Source organism: Cornus florida, unplaced genomic scaffold (genome assembly GCF_030987335.1).
Source record: "Cornus florida cultivar Cherokee Brave unplaced genomic scaffold, ASM3098733v1 CherokeeBrave_3.0.0_Hap2_Chr08, whole genome shotgun sequence".
NCBI classification, from domain to species: domain Eukaryota; kingdom Viridiplantae; phylum Streptophyta; class Magnoliopsida; order Cornales; family Cornaceae; genus Cornus; species Cornus florida.
In genome coordinates this window covers 12,742,351-12,752,653 of record NW_026775578.1, presented here as the reverse complement: position 1 = coordinate 12,752,653, position 10,303 = coordinate 12,742,351, and the positions used below count along the sequence as shown (strand labels likewise).

General features: G+C 32.3%; 1 long non-coding RNA gene across 3 annotated transcripts; it reads left to right on the top strand.

The window, feature by feature from the left end:
- The first annotated feature begins 823 nt into the window (after positions 1-823).
- On the top strand, positions 824-8,859 carry LOC132269433 (uncharacterized). 3 transcript variants are annotated; one of them, XR_009469497.1, is made up of 9 exons: positions 824-1,186; positions 1,400-1,707; positions 2,197-2,262; positions 2,518-2,576; positions 4,633-4,794; positions 4,884-5,035; positions 6,831-6,897; positions 7,160-7,220; positions 8,371-8,859. It is a non-coding gene; the product is annotated as an uncharacterized LOC132269433 (long non-coding RNA). The 3 variants fall into 3 exon arrangements; XR_009469496.1 differs by lacking the exon at positions 1,400-1,707; XR_009469498.1 differs by lacking the exons at positions 1,400-1,707; positions 2,197-2,262.
- Positions 8,860-10,303: the final 1,444 nt, after the last annotated feature.

Genomic DNA, 10,303 nt, shown 5'->3' with positions numbered 1-10,303 from the left:
CTGATTTCCGTGCCAAGTATTTTATTTTTTAATCTTATAAAATGAAGGACATAAATGACATTTCATATAATTTTAAACATCGGGCAAGATTGTTTTTGTCCATACTGGCCATCATGTGGTCAACCCTAAATAAGGCAAGATTGTTTTTATATAAACACCCACCATATTATTAAATGTGGTGAACCCTACATACGTTAATAAAAGAATATTTATTTATATATTAATTTTTAATTAAGACTTTACATGTTTTGAACTCTGTTTTTAATATGATTATTCCAAATTTATTCCATAATATGTTAGATTAAATTGATAAAATAAATATGTCATTAGCTGTGTGTCCGATCCACAAATTCATATGTGAAATGTTTTAGGAATGATTTACAAAAGAAAATTAACAAAAAAAATATATATATATCTTGGTGAGCAATTCCCTATGATGATAATGAAATATATTCACAAAATTAGTGCTTTAGGAAGCTGTCTAAAGTTGTATCAATTCATGAGATTTCCCTACTGTTTTAGGTAGATATTAAATTTATGTATAATTAGGAATATACAAAAGAACAGGAACAATGGAACCGGAACCGTCAGAATTGAAACTTTTTATCCGGTTTTTAAGATTCTGGTTCCGATCCCGATTCCAAATTTAGGAACAGTGAACATACAGTTCTGGTTTTGGTTCTACCCCATGGAACCGATAGTACCGGAACTATATATATATACATATACATATATATATATATATATATATATTATATATTTAATTTTATACTAAAAAATAAGTAAATATAAACAACTGGGCTGAGTCGCTGGACATTAGACACGTGAAAAAACCCCTATTTTTTTTAGTTTTTTGCCCTAAATCTCTCACTCTCTTAGTCGTCGCCTCCTCTCAAATCTCAATCTCTCATCTAAAGAGACGAAGTGACGAACCCTAAGATAACCCTCGCCTCCTCTGAAGTCTGACCTCTCATCGCCTTCGCCTGAGTCGCCTCCTCTCATCTCCTCAGTCCTCATCGACCTCGCCTGCTCTCAGATTTCATCATTAATCGTCTCCGATCTCTAGTCATTCATAATTTCATCCTCACTCCCATCTCAGATTTCTGAGTCAAGTGAATCCTCCAAACTTCTCAGACAGTGACACGGTCACACGGCTTCTCCGCTCTACACCCACGCACCATCTCAGGTTTTCTGTATTCTGTTTTTATTTATATTTATATTTTTGATAATATATTAAGTATTTTGCTATGTACTGTACTATTTGTAGTGATGATGGTTTGAACATTGCAATTGTTTCGTCTAAGCAATGAACCTGTGTTGTCTTAATACAAGTACTGTTTGGTTCACTAATTATGTTTTGACTATTCGATCAAAATTCTCTCATTTGTTCGAAGGACAGTTTATTGGGTTAAGGAGTTCAAATTTCAACTCTGAACTTTCTCTCTCTGCAACTGCAAACTACAAAATCTACAAGAATCAGATGTTCAAAACCCATATATTTCAGTTTATCTATCTGTCCGCAAGAATCAAAAGTTCAAAGCCCATATCGGCATATCATTTCAGATTGTTCAAAAAATCAAAACCCATATCTTTCAGTTTCCATCGCCCGCTATTCCAGATCGGGTTCATCGTTTGCAAGCTTCAGCCGCTGGCCCGTTATCCCTCAACTCTCAAGCTTGCCCCCTCTCTCTCTGCAACTGCTACCTTGTATATATGGGTTTTGTTTTAAATTTTTTTTTTTCTAAATCAACTAATCAAGGTCTGTAATTCTTGTTGTGCAAACTAAATCCTATTTGGTGAATTTTTGAATAATCTTTTTTTAAATATATATATATTTTTTACAACATAAAGTAACAAAATTTGCATTGCTTTGCATTTTGGTTTTTGATTTTCTTTTGTTATTAGAATGCAGAATATCATGATATTGATTTGTTAATTTTGAAGATTATTCCTAAACTGAGGCATTGTACTTTGTTATTGGATTAATTTAACATAAGAGCAGGGTATAATATGTGCGATCACACCTATCCGTAATCACACCTATTTTTACGGATGGGTGTCCAACATTTTGACTAAAAGTATAGTTGGGATGGGTTGATACATGATATAGATAATACTTAGATGGTGGTGTTTTAATTGTTATGAGTGAGATTGTGAAACCTTTTCCTCATAACTTGAGTGTTTTCTTATTTTTAGGGCTAGCATCAGGCCTTAACATTTAGCAAGAACAAGGTTCAAGAAACATGGCTCCTCAGTCAGCAGGTAACGAACTCTTATTTTTTCTAAAATTTTAATTTGCATTTAAGCTATTGGTTACGTTTATTTATTCATGTTTTACATATTGATTTTTTGTTTTTGTTTCTACATACATATATATAATATTGTTATGATGTGATGCTCGAACAATTTATTAATGGGAATTAAAGACTTGGAAGTTTAGTTTTTAATTTCAGAATATATGTTTTACAAGTTTATTAATGCTTTTAAAACTTTTCCTTTTTTGTCCTAATAATATAGGTCTCTTTTTCAAAGAAGAGAGTTGATTGGGAATGGGTGGAGCCGGCAAAAGAAAATAGGTATGTTTTTTTTGCCTAGCTATTTGAATTATATAAATCCCCTTACTATTGTAGCAGTGATGTTGGTTTTAAAACGACCAATTATGATATGAAGTTTTTTTTCAGTTTATTTTAATCAAATGTATATCTATGCAAGAGGATTACGTGATTCTAAATGACGATTCTAGATGATGATGTTAATGTCAACGTTATGAGGATGTTAATGTCAACGTTGACTCTAGCGATGACGACTGATGATATTGATAATATGTTGATGCACTCAAATTAAGTCAAAACACTTAGAATTGAAGGAAATTTAGAGATGAAGACATAGTATTGAGAATAGTGTCTAATTCTTTTAGTTACAAGAATCTTTGGTCACTTCACACACGATTTTTCAGTTCCTCAAATTATGAAACATGGTGTGTAATATGATTCATCTACTTGGACTCTCTTCTTTTTCATCTCTCTAAACCTTAATTTTATCTGTGAAAAAGAAAAAGAAGACTCTATGCAATTTTAATTTAACTTTATCAGTTTGAGCATTGACAGAACTTCTGAAATATTGAATCTGAAACAACAAAGAAGGGAGAGTCCACCAATAAAAATTACCCAACTTAGGACAAAATAAGTTCTCTGAGCATCTTGACTAATATTGGCATGGGATATTTCTATAGATATGGACTTGTGGAGAGAGAGATATATGGTTAGGTGATATGGACTTGTAGGGAGAAAGATATATGGTTAGGGGCACAAAATTGCACGACAACTGTGAACCAACAATATGGTTGTGAGCTTTTGGCTTATTTCATGCATCGGATTTAGGAGGTGTACAATAATGAAATGGAAAGCTCTGATGCACTCAAAGTTACATAAGGCAATAATTAATATTATATATTTATAACATACTTTACTAATCTAATGTGATACTACGTATATCATACACACATATATATATATATTTATAACTTTATACTTAGACTTAGATATATTTTGATTTAGCCCACCCCATTGAGAAATCCTGGATCCGCGCTTGAGCAAAAATCATCATCATCTTCATCCTCCTGGGTTAGTAGTCTTGGGTAAAACATAATACTCTGTATATGCTCTGTTTTGGGGCTGAGAAAGTGTGGTTAATGAGTCTTTATATTTCTTCTTCTTCTTCTTCTTCTATTTTGTAGATTGATTGTTTAAATGAATTTAAAGTTCAACTAAAATCAGCAAAAACCTAATTGTTGTCTTTTTTTATCAGTATCTGCATGAAAGGAGTATAAAGTTGATTATTTTTATTTTATTTTATTTTTTGAAAAAAAGTATAAAGTTGATTATTCTCTAAAAGAACTGGTGAAGGAGGCTAAAAATATTTCAAGTGCTACATGTCTGCAAAGTTACAATTTTATATTTCACAAAGTAATTTAACTGATATTACTTACTAATTTAACTAATATAATATTCAATGCAACTCTTTGGATAATAAAAAAACTGGGGAAGGGGGTGAAGAGAAGTATAAGAACCAGTGTTAAGGGAACATTAATTCGGTTGGATTGCAATGACACTGACGATGATACTACTCTTTGGATTGGGGATTTTGTGAGGTTTGGTAAAGTGAAGGAGAAGGCCAGATTCTAGTGTCTGCACAATGAACAGTCACCATTAACTATAACAAAATTGCTGTGGATTCTGTCCTGAAACTGAAAGGATTTAAAACCCCATTCTTACTAGTTCCCACTGATATTTGTTTAGATATAAACCATGAATTGGTTATAGTTGGGTAAAAAGAGGGAGACAACAATAAAACTTTAATAGACGATCCCTGTGGTGAAAACTATTTGCTGATCCAGCTAAACAATTTTTGGGCTATCAATATTAGGTACAAAATTTATATTCTTAAGTTCTATTATATTTAATCCAATTGAATAATTACAATATAATGTTTTTTTTATATTGTGAAGAAATGTTTTGGCCACAATTGGGTATATGCACAGTAAAGGTGTAGCACATGCAGGACTTAACAAGTAGAACTCATATGTGATGAAGAATGATCTCATACATCTAATCCTATCAAACATGAACACAGAAATGCAGGAAGTTTCTGATTCTCGGAAGACCACGGACTTAAAAATTTCAAAGCCTTAATCCTGACTCATATTGGCCAGGGATGGGTGCAAGGTGTGCCTCCACATAAGGGTTGGAAGGGACCTAAAGGTTGGGATTCATTTTTCAATTTTGAAACATCAGTGTAAGTTGTAAATACACTTTCTTTCCTACCTAGTTATTTAATTATTACTTTTAGAGGTCTAATTCCCATTGTTATTTTATGAAATTCAGGGCAACAAATTTGGAGAAACATCCGTTATTGTTGAATGAAGTAGAAAAGTTCAGATATTACACGGCAATTTACCAGTTTACGAAATATTGCAATAACCATTATAATTCGGCTGCCAGAAGTAGAGTATATGGCTTGAAACATCCTTGTGGAGGTAATGATTGGACTTTAGAGTTGAAACCCACCCACATCACTGGTGTTGTATGCATTGCACATAAGGTTCTAATTACAACTACGAAAGCATACACGATTGCTCGTTCGTGAAGTAAATGAGCTAAGATCGAGCTCATTTTTTTCAGGCTCATTTAGTAAAAGAGCGAAGGGCTTTATGGCCTAATGGTATCTCCTCTACCTCCCAAAGTGGATGGTGAGGGTTTAAGTCTACAAAGGAGAAAAGTGGTTATGTGAGTGTGGTGTGTGTGAGTTTATTGGCAATAACAAAAGAGCCAAGCTTAAATAGTGTTAAGCAACTTAAGCTTGTTCGTGAGCTTGTGAACATGTTCGTTTACATAGCCCATTATGTTTAAATTGTTGTATTTAAAAGTCTAACTTAGATGTCACATATGTTTGATATGTCCAATTAATTTTTTTAGAAGCCCAACCTACAAATAAAGTATATTAACTAATTGTCCCTTACCCAACTCATGGCTAAATAGTCCAGTATACCAACTCATGGCTTAATCTGAACCATTGGATTAATTTCTCAAATCAAGTTAAATGAGATATAAACCCTAAAACCATTGCCACTGATACGCCTTCCTTACGCTCTGTAATAGATTTGTGACAACAAAGTTTTGCTTTGTCTCTCCACGAATATTGATGGTGGGAGGTAGATGGTTATGGTCAGGATCCGAAGCTGGGAAAAACAAATTTAATTCTTATGATCTCAGTCTCTTCTCTTCTAGAATAATCTCAAGCATTTGATTTCGAAGCTTCCGTATAAAAAATAATTTGTTTCGCTTTCTTTCGAAGCTCTCTCGCTGATCATCAATTCAGTATATGTTTTCACATTCTTAATTGCAAATTGTGATCGATTCAGGGGTTGCAATCAGAGCTTTTATTGAACTTGGATAGAAGTCATGTACCATTGAATATAGGCTCATACTTTTAGGGAGACTTCTTGTAATACCCCTAATTTTAAGAAGAATTATTTGTTTAAATTAATTGTCTTATTTTATTTATTGGTCTATTTAATTGTTTAATTGTTCATTATTATTTAATGGATTATTTGATTTCTTATCTAATTAATTGTATTTGTCTGTTTGATTGAGTGTGATGTGATTTGTTAAATTAATTATTTGTGTCTTTAGTTGTTTAGTTGTTTATTTATTTTTATTATTAACCGTTGCATTAGTTGGATTAAGATAGAAGGTTGGATTTGGACTAATTAACATTCAAAATTATATTTGTTAGTAGTTTATTTTATTTTAGTTTATGTGTTTTTCTTTAATTATTAATTAACTTGTATGTATGGGATTTGTTTTAATTTTTTTTCTAAATCAACTAATCAAGGTCTGTAATTCTTGTTTTGCAAACTAAATCCTATTTGGTGAAATTTTTTATGATCTTTTTTTAATATATATATATATTTTACAATATAAAGTAACAAAATTTGCATTGCATTGCATTTTGGTTTTTGATTTTCTTTTGTTATTAGAATGCAGAATATCAGGATATTGATTTGTTAAATTTGAAGATTATTCCTAAACTGATGCATTGTACTTTGTTATTGGATTAATTTAACATAAGAGCCGAGTATAATATGTTTTAATCACACCTATCCGTAATCACACCTATTTCTACGGATAGGTGTCCAACATTTTGATTGAAAGCGTAGTTGGGTTGGATTGATACATGATACAGATAGTACTTATATTGTGGTGTTTTAATTGTTATGAGTGAGATTGTGAAACCTTTTCCTCACAACTTGAGTGTTTTCTTATTTTTAGAGCTAACATTGGGGCCTTAACATTTTGCAAGAACAAGGTTTAAGAAACATGCCTCCTCAGTCATCAGGTAACAATCTTATACTTTTTCTAAAATTTTATTTGGCATTTTTAGTTATTGGTTACGTTTATTTATTCATGTTTTAGATACTGATTTTTTGTTTTTGTTTCTGTTTCTACATACATATATGTAATATTGTTATGATGTGATGTTCGAACAATTTATTAATGGGAATTAAAGACTTGGAAGTTTAGTTTTCAATTTCAGAATATATGTTTTACATGTTTATTAACGCTTTTAAAACTTTTCCCCTTTTGTCCTAATAATATAGGTCTCTTTTCTGAAAGAAGAGAGTTGATTGGGAATGGGTGGAGTTGGGCAAAAGAAAATAGGTATGTTTTTTTTTGCTTAGCTAATTGAATTATATAAATCCCCTTACCGTTGTAGCAGTGATGTTGGTTTTAAAATGACCAATTATGATAGGAAGTGTCTTTTCAGTTTATCTTAATCAAATGTATATCTATGCGAGAGGATTACGTGATTCTAGATGACGATTCTGGATGAGGATGTTAATGTCAACGTTTTGAGGATGTTGATGTCAACGTTGACTCTAGCGATGACGACTGATGATGTTGATAATATGTTGATGCACTCAAATTAAGTCAAAGCACTTATAATTGAATGAAATTTAGAGTTGAAGACATACTATTGAGCATAGTGTCTAATTCTATTAGTTACAAGAATCTTTGGTCACTTCACACGATTTTTCAGTTCCTCAAATTATGAAACAATGGTGTGTAATATAATTCATTTACTTGGGCTCTCTTCTTTTTCATCTCTCTACACCCTAATTATCTGTGAAAAAGAAAAAGAAGACTCTATGCAATTTTAATTTAACTTTATCTGTTTGAGCATTGACAGAGCTTTTGAAATGTTGAAACTGAAACAACAAAGAAGAGAGAATCCACCTTAGGACAAAATAAGCTCTCTGAGCGTCTTGACTAATATTTGCATGGGTTATTTCTATAGATATGGATTTGTCGAGAGAGAGATATATGGTTAGGGGCACAAAAGTGTACGACAACTGTGAACCAACGATAGGGTTGTGAGCTTTTGGCTTGTTTCATGCATCGGATCTAGGAAGTGTACAACAGTGAAATGGAAAGCTCTGATGCCCTTAAAGTTACAGACAAAGACAGTAATTAATATTATATACTGATAACATACTTTACTAATCTAATGTGACTGCATGTATCATACATATATATATATATATATATATATATATTTCTAACTTAGATATATTTGGATTTAGTCCACCCCATTGAGAAATCCTGGATCCGCCCTTGATACCATGACAACTATATGGCACGGATTTATTGTAACATGTTATAGTAGTGTGTTTCTGCAGATTGCCCAATCTTTAGTCAGTTACATTTTCTATAATTCTTTAATTGGCAGCCATTTATTTCATGTGGTGAACTCTACATGAGGCAAGATTGTCTTTTTCATTTGCATTTACCCTACTCTTTGGTATGTCAGGATGTTGTTCAGGAAATAATTGATGAAGAGGATGAAAAACTGAAAAGTCTAAAGAGTGGATGAGATGAACCAATATAACCCCAGTGTCAGATACCCGGTTGCAGAGCTATGGTATTACAGAGAAGGTAGAAAAGCAACACTGAGAGAGGGAGCAGCATGTATACTGGAGCAGTGGAAATTGTACAAAAAGAAGAGAAACTGAAAGCTGTGTTGTGAATTTCAAACGTAGATGAGTCTTGAAAGAAGAATTCAACAGCTTTAACGATTTTATACCTTAGATTGTACATGCACGGGCTGCAAACAAGAGTGCAGGATTATCCAATGTAAATGTAAGTGAAATGGAGAACATCTGAACCTCTTTTTATTAAACTTTATTGCCTGAGGTAGTGTTTTGATGTGTATTGAAATGAATTTATTCCACAAGTAGTTGGAATAGTGCGATTGATCGCTACCTGCCGTTGGAATAAATGAGTTTTAATGGTGTCTGAATCGATCATCCCATGTTTCATCTGATAATCAAAGAATAATTGATAACAGGTGACAGATTCTCCCAATGTCGATTAACTTGCAACAGATTATTGTCTGCTTCCAAATTGAAATGGTGCTGTGAATGCTAGTTTAATTGATTTCTTTTGGATTGTGCTTTGGCAGAGAATGACCAAAGTTGCGGTTGAACTTTTAAAATGGAACACGGCCTTTTCAATTCATCCATACTGTTCTAGGTAGATATAAAAGTAATGTATAATTGTACCGAAGTTAGATCTCTCTCCCACCTTTCCTTCTTGTAAGCGTGTGTAATTCACTATGCTATTTCAGAATAGTATAGTAAATGCATTCAAATGGTTTTTTTTTTTTTTAGGCAAAAATGTTAGAGGTGTCAAGTTCGAAACGGGCTCCCAATGACAATGGAAAATGACCCAATCATTTGGCTACCAAGGCATTGGCTGATGGGCTATTTAAAAGAACAATAATTTTAGCCCTATAAGAAGCTAATTTCCCATGTTTTAACTTAAAAAAAGAAAGAAAGCTGATTTCCGTTCTAAGTATTTTATTTTTTAATCTTATAAAATGAAGGACATAAATGACATTTCATATCATTTTTATTATCTGGCAAGATTGTTTTTGTCAATACTGGCCATCATGTGGTGAACCCTACATACTGGCCATCATGTGGTGAACCCTACATAAGGCAAGATTGTTTTTATAGAAACACCATATTATTAAATGGCTACATAAGTTAATAAAAGAATATTTATTTATATATTAATTTTTAATTAAGACTTTACAAGTTTTGAACTCTTTTTTTAATATGATGATTCTAAATTTATTCCATAACATGTCAGATTAAATTGATAAAATAAATATGTCATTCATTGTGGGTCAAATCCACAAAATTCATATGCGAAATGTTTTAGGATTGATTTACAAAAGAAAATTAACAAAAAAAAAGTAAAATAAAATATCTTGGTGAGCAATTCTCTACGATGAAAATGAAATATATTCATAAAATTAGTGCTGTAGAAAGCTGTCTAAAGTTGCATCAATTCACGAAATTTCCATATTATTTTAGGTAGTTATTGAAATTATGTATAATTATAAAATAAAATAAAGGCCCAAGCCAATCAAACCCAAGTCAACTCAGTCACCGTACTAAAATAAAGACCCAAGCCAAATAAGCCCAGACCCGATCCTTACCCAAGGCAACAAAGTCGGTCGCCTACCTCAAAATTTATAAGCCCATGGATGATGGGTCACCAAAAAGCAAACATATTTTTAGGGCAAATCATTTCAGCCTCCCCAATCGCCTCCATCTCTATTCTCGTTCTCGATTCTGAACTTGCTCTCTCGTTCTCTCTCTCTCTCTCTCTCCAACTGCAAACTACAACATCTACAAGAATCAGAAGCTCAAAACCCATATATTTCAGTTTATCTA